The sequence below is a fragment of the Anopheles stephensi genome, chromosome 3 (genome assembly GCF_013141755.1).
Source record: "Anopheles stephensi strain Indian chromosome 3, UCI_ANSTEP_V1.0, whole genome shotgun sequence".
Lineage (NCBI taxonomy): Eukaryota > Metazoa > Arthropoda > Insecta > Diptera > Culicidae > Anopheles > Anopheles stephensi.
This window is the reverse complement of record NC_050203.1, coordinates 50,044,610-50,057,924: the sequence shown is the minus strand read 5'-3', so window position 1 is coordinate 50,057,924 and position 13,315 is coordinate 50,044,610. Positions and strand designations below refer to the sequence as shown.

The 13,315-nt window shown below is 42.4% G+C and overlaps 1 protein-coding gene across 3 annotated transcripts in view; it reads right to left on the bottom strand.

Moving 5' to 3' along the window:
* LOC118514517 (netrin receptor UNC5C-like) overlaps positions 1 to 11,148 on the bottom strand; it is a 58,569-nt gene extending 47,421 nt beyond the window's left edge. For all 3 annotated transcript variants that reach the window (XM_036061481.1, XM_036061482.1, XM_036061483.1), the window contains exon 1: positions 11,025 to 11,148. The gene's annotated coding sequence lies outside the window, so the exon portion shown is untranslated. The remainder of the gene's footprint in view (positions 1 to 11,024) is intronic.
* Between the last annotated feature and the right edge of the window lie 2,167 nt (positions 11,149 to 13,315).

Below are 13,315 nucleotides of genomic sequence, written 5' to 3'. Positions count from 1 at the left end.
GATATCGGTTGAAGAGGTTCATACTAAACGTAAGCTTATCCGAAATATGCACCTCCTAAGTGTAGTACAAACGCTCAGTTCCCATCCTGCGACTTGAATAATCCTGAGCGGCCTATAGCTTAAGCAAAAACTTGTATGTCTGTTTGTTTTTTCTTCAGTTCAACATCCACAGGTAGGAAAGAAAACATCCTGCCGACATTCCTGTGCTGCGCAATTCGAAAATGAATACTTAGCGTAACTTGAGAATGGAATGGTTCATGTTTTGTCTGAAGGGCTAGCGCAATAAAAGAAGGTCTACCACAAGTATGTTATGCTTCCCTCCTGAAGGAACACTAATTCCTTTCATGCGGTGGACAACGAAGCAATGGACGGATATAATTTAAAAGTTGGGGTTTTCTCAACTTTTTTTACGCTTTTTATTTCTCTTTGATAAATACACTTTTAATGTTAAAGCATACATGTACTGTTCACGACGTCAGGCTGTCAAAAGTTGCTTTGGACGTAAAAATTGAGTTGAAATAGAAATAAAACGTCCGTCAGCTGTTGTGAGCAATTGGAAACAAACGTACTGCCGGAACAAAGGTGAGAGTTTATGACTTCTAACCCTTTCCTAAAATTGATCATCACAGCAAATGCTGGCGTCGTCGGGAGTACCGGAAGTGTTTCTTCTTCCGTTTTCTATACAGCGTGGTTTCCACCTCCACATTACCAGCGTCGCATAATTCAACGGTTTTATTGCAACCCTTCTCGGATGGTATTGAAATGTGGTTTCGACACCGCAGACCGTGGGTTAGCGCTACAACGTTCTACCTCTTGTGCATCGAAAACAGTCTAAAAACTAGAAAATTACACACATGCACACGGTCCGTTGTACGGGCAGCCATGGAAAGTGTTGTAATGTGAGACTTTTTTCCATTTACTGTTTGTGCGGTGGTCAGGTAAATCGGCCAAATGCAACGAGCACTAATAAATATTCAGATGACCCTAAGGACTAGCATGGGCGTTATTTAGAATGCTTCTGATATATAGCCGCAGTCGAACGGTGAGCTTGCTCGTTTGTAAGGGGGAACATTTGGTAGCCATACCCTTTTTGGAAGTGTTGTAAATTGAGTAGAAAATTAAAGGAGAAAATAGTTGCAAACAAATAACAGCTACAAAAGCATCAAACACACGTGCTTCACTGAGTTTAGACTCTATCGATGCTTATGATATGTAACTTGATCTGAAAGTTACCAGACGTTGTCTGCCTCAATTAGATGGATTCTTTCCACAACGTGGAGAGTTGCGCTTTGCTTCGATATGAACCGATGAAATGATGAAATAAGAAGAGAACTCTGCCTAAAAGAGGAAGTTGCACCAAGCACACTCTTGCTCCTCTTATGCTTTGTGGTTATATCGATGTGTAAAATTGGTTAATCTTCTTTTGCAACCTCTAGGTCTTGTCACAAGAAAGGCACTCTGATAAATGGTTTTGTGATTAACAAAATCATCAAACTGAAGCTCCTATTTCGAGACTTCATTACTTTTGCGTTAAAGAAAACGGAAAGCTATAACCAGCGGTAGGCACAACTGCTTCAGATCTGTAAATGAGATCTTTATCGACTAATCACTGTCTTGTGTCTCGCAATTGTCGAACCGAGCAGCGCTCATCGATCATTCTCTGATCCCGTCACCGTCACACTGGACGCATGGCGTTGACGTCTGGTTGATCGTTCGATCACTCGCCCTAGACTACCTATTGGCAATCCGGTCGCGAAGCTTGTCGACACCGATCCGATCCGGCTTAGAGGCATAGGCCGCAGCGGTTAATGATTAATGCTGTATGTGGTCGTCCCGCACCAGCCCAGGTTTGGTCGTTGCGTCCGCCGGCCGGTATTATCTGCTGAGGATCGGCGCAATGCATATGCCGCACCTATTACGTATCGCTCGCTGGCGGGCAGCAAAAGGGGTCATTTTATGATTGAGCAAATTAATTTGCATTCTTATTACGTGCGCTGCCCGTATCCAGGTAAGGGCGGTGTTTTGAACGGCTTTGTCTGTACTATTTGCAAGCGTTTCTATCTGGAGGAGATAATGATTCTCGTTAAACACAATAATCTGATCAATGGCGGAGCGCATCGAGTGCAGGAATAGGATTTTGTGTAATGTGAGCTAGTTGTTGCTTCTGTTTGCAGCTAAACGCAGCGCAAACCATAACTAACTCAACAGTAATTAAGCCTAAGCTTTCTAACGTAATCGTGACCAAACGTGTTGCGCCCGTCGTTCGCTGATACTCCGGTGGTCTCGGGCAGCTGATGACTTTTGGTCGTTTTAACCCTGGCCATCGGCCATCAGCCCGTTAATGGTCCCATAAACACTGGCTTTTCATATCAGTGCGATGAAAACAATCGGTCACGAGGATCGTCCGGCTCGCGTTGACTTGGGTGTGCGGCAGTACCGAGCGCTTCTTCAGCTAAGCCAACATTAACATTGGCAATGAATGAAGTTGTTAGAGGATCATATTCTCTATTCAATCATCAACCACAACTATGTTACAGTTGATACGTACAAGCATGTTTGCGATGTGAAAAAAAAAAGCACGGCTGGACGTAACCTTTCTTCAGGGTGGTGGTGGACTGTGATTATCGGTTTGTGTACATCATTATTATTCTAATCAATCGCTCTAGCTGTGGAGTCGTGCGTTTTGGTCTGGCTGACCATTGGGACAGGGAAGGACGTCGCGGTAAGCGGTTAATTTATTGCATGATAAGAAGATTTATTGCTTGTGCAGCCTATGGTATAGGTTGAAACTCTTTATTGAATGCGAATGCCGATTGCCGGCTTAGTGCGTGCTGGTAACATGCAGCCCCCAGACTACACAATCTTCCAACGGACACACACACGTACGGAACTGTTTTTTTCTTTCTTTCTTTCTCAACCTAATTCCCATGCGCTTGTTATTCAGATTTCTTTGTCAGCGAAAAGGTGGACACACGGGGAGAAGAAAAAAACTTGTCGCTTGTCACCAACCATGAAGCAATGATGACAACTGCTACATAGTTGATGAAAAAGTGTACTGTTTTATTAAAATCGTTCGCTGTACATTAAAGGCTGGTTAGTGTTTGGCTTAGGTCAACTGTGAAGGTCCGTAGACAATAGCAAAAAATGGTTATAATTGAATTCGACTTGTGTTCAATATTTTGCAAACTGATTTTAACTCGGTTAAACCATTATCACTCTGGACTGCAATTGTCTAGGTCAAAGCGGAAAAAAATCTCAGTTTTGATTGGTTGATTCATTAACTGAACGCACTTGTGTTTTGTTAACGTTTGATTAAATTGTTTATTTACATTAGAAGCAACTCAAGAGGCTTTAGGCTAGTAATTTAATACTCGTAATGAGCTTTATAAAATTCGTTTTGGAAACAGCGGCATGGATTTGGTTGGGATTAGATCGTGTCTAACGAGCAGCGCCACTACTGTTTAGGATGATGGATTTTTTTGTAAATTAAATTTATTAATTGGCTCTAGAAATAGGATATAACAATGATTTAAAATAAAAAATATAAAAGGTGAGTTCTGCATAGCTAGGTAATTCGGAATTGATGTTGGTCTGCAAATCGTTTTGATATACCCACCACGCTGGATGTACTAACTTACTTACTTATTTATGGGCGATGCAACCGGTTTGCGGACTTGACCTGCACCAACAATCCTCGATACTGCTCACGGCTTTGCGCCGTTTTTTCGAAAATATTTATCCGGACCATCCATCCATCCGACCGACCATCTCCGGCCTCCTCTATCCACAGCGATGGTTTAATAGGACTTTACGAAGTGGGTCGTCCGGTGCCATTCTCATGACATGACCAGCCCACCGGTGGAATACGGCGTCAAACATCTTTCTGAGCATCGTCCTTTGGAACGCCGCTTAGAAGGTTTCGTCCGTTTTGGACAGATTTCATGTCTCAGAGGCGTGAGTATCTTCCTAGCTTCATCTGCCGCGACAGGTATTTTGAGTGAAGAAGGTTTCTCGTTGACTGTACCCTCTGGCACAATGTGTACTTATGCTCCAAAGACTGGTCTGCTTCGAGATATCTTGTTGTTCATTAGAACGTGCTGGTAGGTTCTGTGAAGCTTTCGTAGGTTGCTTAATACTCTCTTCCAATGTAAGGTATTTGTGATGATTGCAACACAACATAGGGATCAGGAATAGTTTTTTGCCTACTTAACTTAAAAAAAACACCTCTTCAAAGTTGATCTTGAGAATCAACCACAACAGTTTATATGTTATACGAGTCTGAACTGTGCGATTTTCCCCATTTCCCATGTATCGAATCAATCCGTTAATCCGTAACCAGACCTCGACCGATGTCTATAATCCCTCATTTCTGCCTTTTTCCTCCATTTCAATTCCTTCTGAGGAAAAGAGATCTATAATTCCCCGTCTTTCAATGTACGGTAGTCATAAGTTTGCAAATATTTGAAGAAGCACGATTTTATTGCTCTGATCGCTAGCTTTAGCGCTGAATATGTGGGCTGTGGAAATAAATTAAAATCCACAGTTTATTGTACCGATGAAAAGGTGCCTCACGATGATCTTCCGCTCACACACAAAAAACGGGACGGATGTGAGTAGATTAGGCGAAATAAAAGTTGCTGATGCGGTTAGGGCGCTTGTTTTCGTGTTTCTATCGATTTCGATTAAAGTTTGATACGAGACTCAAACCAAACGACTAATGGAGTAGTGTATGAAGGGTAGCGGTTACATTGTGCCGAATGAAGCGCAATGCACAACTTTAAACCCTCAAAACTGTTCCCATCCATTTCCTTGTGCTCCAGTATATTCAGTGTATACAAACTTTACCAATTAGTGGTTAGCGTTGTGCATCAAGAATGTGCTAAAGTTATTGTTCGATCCATTTAGCTTGGGGTTTGAAAGCAAGTTCCCGTGGGTAGGAGTTTTTTTCATTTTTCGGTGAACCCCTCTGAGTGAAAGTGTATGTACGTGGCTACGGGGTTCGCCTTCGCACATGCGAATCCGAGTTCTAGCCGCGTTCTACTCATCAGTCTCACGCGATGTGGCAGACGATGATCGGAATCAGTTTGCACAGGTGCGTACGCGGAACTGGAAAACGGGGAACAAACTTACGATGAACACATCATGATTGGTATGGAAATGAAGAGAATCCATCGCTGGCAAGTGCGCCGGGGTGAGCATAATAAACCACCAAATCGATAGAAAAAACCACACCTGTCCAATGAACTCACTCCACAACCAATCGGTCGTTCGGAGGCAACCTTGCGAAAGTTCTGCCGTCGTTACGCTTCGCTGGTGGTTCAGCGAAACATAACAAATCCAGGCGCAGCAATAACAGAATCAGTAACCGGCTAGCGAGAGTAAACGAACGCTAGCAGTGCTTATGGTGGATAGAACGAGCCGGAAAAAGTGTGTATCTCTCCATCGAAACGGGGGCCCTTTTTGCTCAAATTGCTCCCGATTGTGTGTGTACTCCGCTGGTGGACGAGACTGTTGAGGCAAAGCGGTGGGCAAATATGCAAAACATGTTTAGGACGCCCTGTGTCCCTTATCCAGTTAATGGAATGGAAAAAGCGGGGAGAGCTCCTCGCTTGTTCAAATCCTTCTTTCGTCACTGTTGAGCAGCAGTGACAACTTTATCCCGCATGTCCCGCAACAAAACGACACACAAATGGGAATAATGCAGTTTACTAAGCGCGTTGCGTAGGGACCAACGACCAAAAAAAACCGACCAACTCAAAACTGCAGCAGCTGACATACACTCTGGAGAGCGCTTTTCTGTGAATTTCGTTCAAATATGCTCACGTCATCCTGTCCCGCCGTCTTGACCACAGGAGGTATACATGGAGGCACCCAAATTAAACCGATGAACCGTTGGACAAACGGGCTGATTGTGCACCGCTCGTGCGTGTGTGTGTGTGTGCGGAGCGGTTGACCCGGTATCGCACCGGAACCAGTGACTTTGCTTCGATGCGTTCGCGAACGCGGTTAACATGCTTCACTGGCCCCGGCTACAATACACACAGTGCGGCGGCAGATGGTGCTCGTGCTGGACGGAAAATATGCTGTGAAGGAGAGGAATGTTTGTGATGGTAAAATGTAACACAAATAGCGCTCATCAGCATTAGAGGGTAAAAATTGGAGCATTGTTTTCTATTGTACACCTACATACAGTGTATGTGATGTTTTGCTCACTTGTAGTGTTGCACTAGAATACTCTCCTGAGATGTTTAATATTTCAGTAAGCAGAGGTAAATTAACTTAAAGGACAATTTAGGAACAATCTTTTGTCTTATATTACGTGACGTAAAGAAGAACAAAATGGTCTAGTCTGGCATTTCAACCATAGAATGGACCAACCATTTGGCTATGTAGTAGTAATATGTGCATCAAGCCATTGATCAGGATGTTTGGGATAAATCTGTCCATTTCATAAGGAAAAGGTGATATAATTTATATCTATTACTTTGTACCTAGGGACACTCGTACAAAGAAGAAGACAGTAGCTTCAATCATCTTTCGGAACTTCTTTTTTTTCGTTTATTTATAAAGGCTTTGTGTCTTTGACACCTCATTCGCCTCTTCCATTTTCGGAACTTCAATTAAACTGATGTTAACGTCAGTTCAACAACTATTTTAATTTTATCCATGCAACTTGGGCTTTTGTACTGCGGGAAGTGCGATCGATGTTTTTATCAACTGTGCCTCACACAAAATAATTCTTGGGTTTGAGTTCTGAGGAGTGCTAGGTAATTTGGACCACACATTTGGATTTGTGAAGTCATGGAAATTTTCAGGCAACCATTGTTGACTTTTCGCAGAGGTATGGCAAGGAATAAAATCTTGCTGCCATACATTCAGCGTAATGGCGCGAGGACTCGAATTCGCAAGGGCTTTTGTAGGCACAAAGACCTTGATTAAATAGTTGTCAGAGGGACTCCATTCTGCTTCGCGACTCCAATGGGCAAATTTCGCCACAGATCCGGCCTACCTCTGCTACCTAAGGTTTGACTACAGTCTTAAGCAACTCCAAGAAGTCATCTCAAGTCAACTTGATGCCTTCGCTGAACAATACGGTGTCATCAAATCGTCTTCAGGGGATACATGTCCGATACTGGCTGATTGTTTTTACTGTATTTTGGATGCATTGATCAACAGTCATAATATCGCTATTATGGATTCATAATATCATCATGATCCAAGGTACTCTCTTCCTAGTTCCGAACACTCGTCTTTTCTGACACATGTTATTTAATTAAACAAGAATCAAAGTCCATATGTAAGATTTATCCCAAAAATCCTGTACAGCCGACTTTATCTTGACTTCAGATATGCTCTTGTACACCAGTTTCGAATGCATTAAAGAGTAAAGCAAAGCGTGGCTTTTATGGCTCTTTGTTATAACAACACAATCTTATCAAGCGCAACATTCTTAGCCGATTGCACGAGCGTGTTTAAAATTCATTCACGACTGAACAGCTTCATTAGCGATCTTGAAACGTCAATCATTGTGGTCGATCGAAGTCGTTTGCGCATCAAATGAATAGCAAAAAAAAAAAAACACACACTCACAACATTTACTCATTATTTGCATTCGGTACGATAATCCTTTAGCCTCCAACAGAGGAAGTGTTGTACATCTAGAATGCATGAGTAAGATTGTTTTGCTCTGCATTCGCGGTTTCTTATCGCTGGCCATTATTATATACATCGTGTGCTGGTAAGTGAATAGAGGGAAATATTTACATCACACTACACACTTTAACGGTAGTCGTTGGTATAATATTGGAACATTTGATTTTATTAGATGTTTATGCCCGGTCATCGGAGGAGATTTTCTTGAAGGCCTAAATATTGATTCCCTATCCCTCACTGTACACCACAAACATATAGCTCACTTACGTTGAATGTGGACAACAAGGTCGATATTCTGAATTTTAATTTCAAATATTTACAATTTACTACAGTAAAAATGGCGTACCAGTCCTTCATGGCTTGCTATTGGCTAGGTCATGCCAATGCAGATGGGTAAGTTAGCTCTTTATATGGGGGAACAGATTTGTCTGCAATTCGTTGTAGAATACATTAGAGGAATTAACTAATTTTTTTAATCAATCGGATTGTGTGAAAACTTAGCTGTATTTATTTTGTGCGTGAACAAGCTTCTACTTCGGCATGCCGCGAATAATCGAATAACTACAACATGAAGTTAAGAGATTCGCCGTCCACTCTCTTCCGAACATACATTCGGCCAACTTCTTGCGCTAGCAAAAAGTCACGGGTCACCGTAACTTAACCTAATTCGATTGGCTACTTGACACTTGCCTAAAATGCAGACACCACCTTGTTTCAGCACATTCCACCGGCAGAAAACGAGAGCAGCACGGACAAGATCAAAGACGCAAATGCGCGATTTTATATTCCATTCGTTCGCCCGGTGAGTGTGTATACGGCGTAGCGTAGCGATTGGAACGTTGCTTTTCCCGTACTTGGTCACGCAGCATCCTGCCGTGCTTGGAGCTTGGAGGAAACGTGAGACACGGGGGAAAGATTGAACATGCAAATATTGAATCACGCAATTGAAACATTAATCTGATGATTTGGGTCGTGTAAGTAGCACTAAGGAAAAGTTAAAAGAGCACGCTCGTTCGAGCAGGAACGCGAACAAGAACAAGAGCATGTTGTAAGGTTAGAGAAATGAAAACATTCCGATATGGTTTGGTGGTGAAAGTGTGTGAGTTTTTGTTTGGGTGTGTGTTTCAGCTGAAATGTTGGTAACCAGTAACAGTGAAGTTAATATGAGGACAGCACAAATTAACCAACCCAGTTCCACGGAACGGTGTGTTGAATACTGAGTACTGCCTTAGAACAGATCAAGCATAGAGACTTACGAACGCTTTTTTGTTTGCGTTGAAGTGAGGTGATCAAAGATTTCAACACGGTGGTCAGGACGGTACATCAAAAGAATTATTGTGGCCTACCGCAATCTGACGTTTGCTATGACAAGGCGTGATGGAAATCGATCGCATGTCCTCCCGAGAAACGATCGGTCAAGAAATCTGTGTTCCATCAATAACACTGTACTGTGCGGCTATAGGCGAGGTGAAAAAAAAGGTTTGATTTGAAATGAGCCTTCTCATTTTGTGAGGAAAGCAAAGTTTTCACAATTAGCACAAAATCGGCATAAACACCAAACGCCAGCATAAATGGATCATTTTCCCCACTATTTGTAAACATCCAGGTTTTGTTTCTTCCTATTCATAACTTCAGAGATAAATCGTGCGATATAAGTAAACACACAAGCACGAGCTTACGGGTTATTGATCTTAAGGGAAGCAAAGCAGACAATTGAAAGGGGGAATTTCCCATTACATGCTTCTGCTAAATCGGAAAGGAAAACAGAAGCGTCCTTTTGCCGAATTAGGCCGAACATAACCATTTATATTATTGATCCTTTCCTACTCGTCTTATCTAACCCAGAGACACCATCCCAAGCATTCCAGCGTATGGAAAAGCCGCATCATATGGCAGACATAAAAGGGTCTTTCTCTTCGTGGCTGTGTTGGTTCGTACAGTCAAATATTACCCTCGTAACAGCCAGATAAAGTGTCTGCATGGCTGCCCGACCGTTCCTTGGAAATGTCTGATGGCAGTGCTTGTTGTTTTACCGTACCGATGTAACCACAAGATGCTGCGTACTCGATTGATTTTGTGAGCTTAGGAATAAATGTGAGATTGGTGGCACAAATAAACGTGATCTTTCGCCCAGGAGTAGAATGGCTATCCCGCTATCGTGAAGGTTGGCATCGCGGTCAAGGTTGATGAAATTAATGTAATAAAATCTTGATTGAATTGACATTTAGCAAAGCAGGAAAGCAATACAATTTCCTTGCTCGTCCCACTGGGATGTGCGCGTAGTGTTTTAGGAATTATGGGTCGGTAAATTCCACCTAATCTAAATCCAATTTGTGGGCCACGCATAGTGAATGCTATCAATCGACCAGAAGAACAGATACACTTGGACGCACGAGTTCTGACGTAGGTAAATATGGAGCAAGGCATTTTTCTGGGAACAGCTTTGGCACGCATGATAGCAACGATGAACATGAGATATGTTGTCGGACTGAAACACCTACCCTTTTACTCTCTGGCGACGATCGCGTTGGTCGATTCGACTACGTTATCATCGGTTTAGATATCCGAGGGTGATAAATCACTTGCCGGTAATCCAAATGCGATTTATCAGGCGGCAGCGGTAATCCATTGGGCACTGAACTCTTTCTCGTGCTTCAAAATCAGAAGCGTTGAAGTTGGGGCACTATGGACGAACATATTTTGAAGCACACTTTTCATTCTACGATTTAAAATTGAACCTTCACACGGTGTATACGAGCGAGGAAGATCTTTCATTCTGGAACTATATAACTCTTTGCACCGTGTTGTTATTCACTCACTGACGAAGCATGGCGTTGTTGATGAAGGTTGATGCAGAAGTACCGGTTGCATCTTTCCGGAGGCCTTTTCTCACACTTTCTCACTCACCCGGCGGTACACTATCATTATTTTCACGGTCACGATTGCATCAAATCATTTGCATCGTGGTGTGGTAATTTTTTCTTCACTTTTACACCCTGTTTTCACATGCTTGTCGTACCCTGTGTATCGTTGGGACGATTTTTCCACAACTCTTCATTTGAGATTGTCGACAAGCGACCTTGAAGAATCACTTCAACTATTCACACCAACTTATGCAAGAATGAATTTTACATTTCCAGGCACACTGTGCACTATCGAGCAACATTTTCACCAGAGACTGCGATCCAGTTGCCGCCAGTTGTCGGATTCCACTTTTGCCTGTCGGTATCACAACAACCCTTGACAGCTACGAGGCAATGGAGGGAACATGAACGACACAGCTCAGCACGGAACACTGGGTATTGGGGCAAAGAACGCATGGCACACGAACGAAAACAACAAACGGCCCCCTCTTCCCCGTGATACGTTACCCGTCCTCAACAACAGCAGCACAAACCCACACCACAGGAACACGAAACTCGTTGAATGGCCGCGACGACGAAACGCGTCCTTTCCGTTCAATGTTTTCGATCAGACTGAGTGGGAGAGAGAAAGAAACAGTTTATGCTGCGGATTCCTCTCTGGATTCATGGTCCAGAATGAGTGCTGATGGGATGTGGAGAGCGAACGTGAGAAAGAGATTCGAATGGGAGAGTCAAAATGGAAGAAAGAATCATGAGAAAGTGAATTTTCGATAGTGAGCTCGGCGTGAAAAGCATGTGAGGAGTAGCTCACTAGCGAGACGTGAGAAATCGGAAATGAACGTGAAATGAATGAAGAACCGAGCGGTTTACGCGGCATCAAGAAAATGAAGATGCAATTTATAAATAGGTATAATAATTTACTTACAAAAGTGAAACTTTATTCGAATTCCTTTGTAGAAGATAAATTTATGATTTCTTGAATATTCTAAAACATCTCATGCTCACCAAGTGATCCAGCCAAAGGGGTTGTAACAGCAGCATCCAGCCAGCGAAGCATAGGTGAAGAATGTAAATTAGCATGCTCGCTTCAACCGTGAAACCGCACATGGAAGTCTTCCTGGTGGATGGAAGATGCAACGAAGTGTTGCATATTTTTAACAATCAGGCGGCGTTTACTGATGCGCGTATTCTTGTTGTCGCCGTTCATGGTTTATTAAAATTCTTCAGGCCGAGAAGATGGCATGATAATACTTTAAAAAGACACCCATAGATTGTCGGCGACAATACATATTGCGTGCCGACTTCAAACTCAGAACTTCCTGTAGTCCCCGCTGCACTTAAAATTATATTGTACAGCAAGCGTTACGAGACAAAGAGAGTAATTTATATCTTCAAACTAAAGTTTAATCCGTACGACTTTAAGATCTCGCAAGTCACATCACTTCATTTTGACTCATTTTAGCAAGAGAACCTATTAAGATTTGGCTTCATGTCTAATGGACTGCAGCAAATTGAATAAACTATCAGCCTCACCGTATGCAAATACATCGGAAACGATGATTGACATGCAAATTGCCTTGCATCGGAATGCAATTTTCGAACCGACGTCGAACCGATGTGCGTCCGAATAGCCTATACGGCCAATCTACTCAGTTCTCCTGTGAATAGATAGTGCTTTGTGCGTATGTGCACACGGCTGAAGGAACCGATAGGCGTTGAACGGTTGCTCCGTATGCTTCAGCAAATGTCTTAATGAGTACGTGCCTTCCGTTCGCCGTTGCACACTGAATGAGGAGTGTCCCATAGACCAATAGGCTTGCATCCCATAGAGCAATATCTTCATCTGCTAGACACATGCTGCAGGTAGAGGGATCCGATCCGGCGATCTACAACGCCAACAACAGCCACGAGGTAGAGTGGTTTTTGCTGTCTTTTAACGATTAAGCATCGTACAGACGGACGGGGAATTGCAGAAATCAAAACAGGTTTCTTGCATCGAAGTGCCGATAGCTTCATTTGCTTCAGGAAAGTATTTTGCGTTTATGGTGATAATTTACGATCTGAATGATTGGGTAAATCTAGTACATACATATCCTGTTTTATAGGAATAGTTAGGTGGAAATGTCTTTATGTTTCGATTTTTTTACATTCCCGCTAAGAAGTAGTAATATTTAATTTTCTAGATTAAGTTAAAGTGAAAGAAAATTGTAGAAAAAAAGCAGATAGGTTTAAGTTCCTTCTACTGTTACGAATCAATTCAGTTATGTTGGATCATTTTATTGGCCAAAGAGGTCTTAAAGTTATTAAAATAATATTTGTAAGTAACTGATTTGTGATTTTCACAAAAAGAATTTTCTTGATTATGAAAGAAGTTTATAAAACATAACCGGAATAAACTACAAACAGCACTGACCAAGTACAAATAACATAATTGCGTAGAGTACACAAAAAACAAACAATTAAATTGAGTTCAACTGTACCAGTAGAGAGCATCTTTTTTGAAAATTGAATCAAACATGACCGAGCGAAATAAACTCCACTCAGCACTTGAGAGTACGTGACATCTGTACAAGCCCCACATGAAGAGCAATAAATTCAGGGTACATTAATTAAATGGAGACTTTTCCATTATCGTTGCTGGTGCCACCGCTGTCCTGCTGGTTTTTTGCCACCCAATAAAATTGCGCCATCATTCTGCCTCCAGCTTCCGTGGCGATTAGACGTGTTTCGCTGTGGAGCGTCAAACAGATCATTTGCGTACGGCAGATAGTGGTCATTGTCCTCGTGTGCGATTGCGT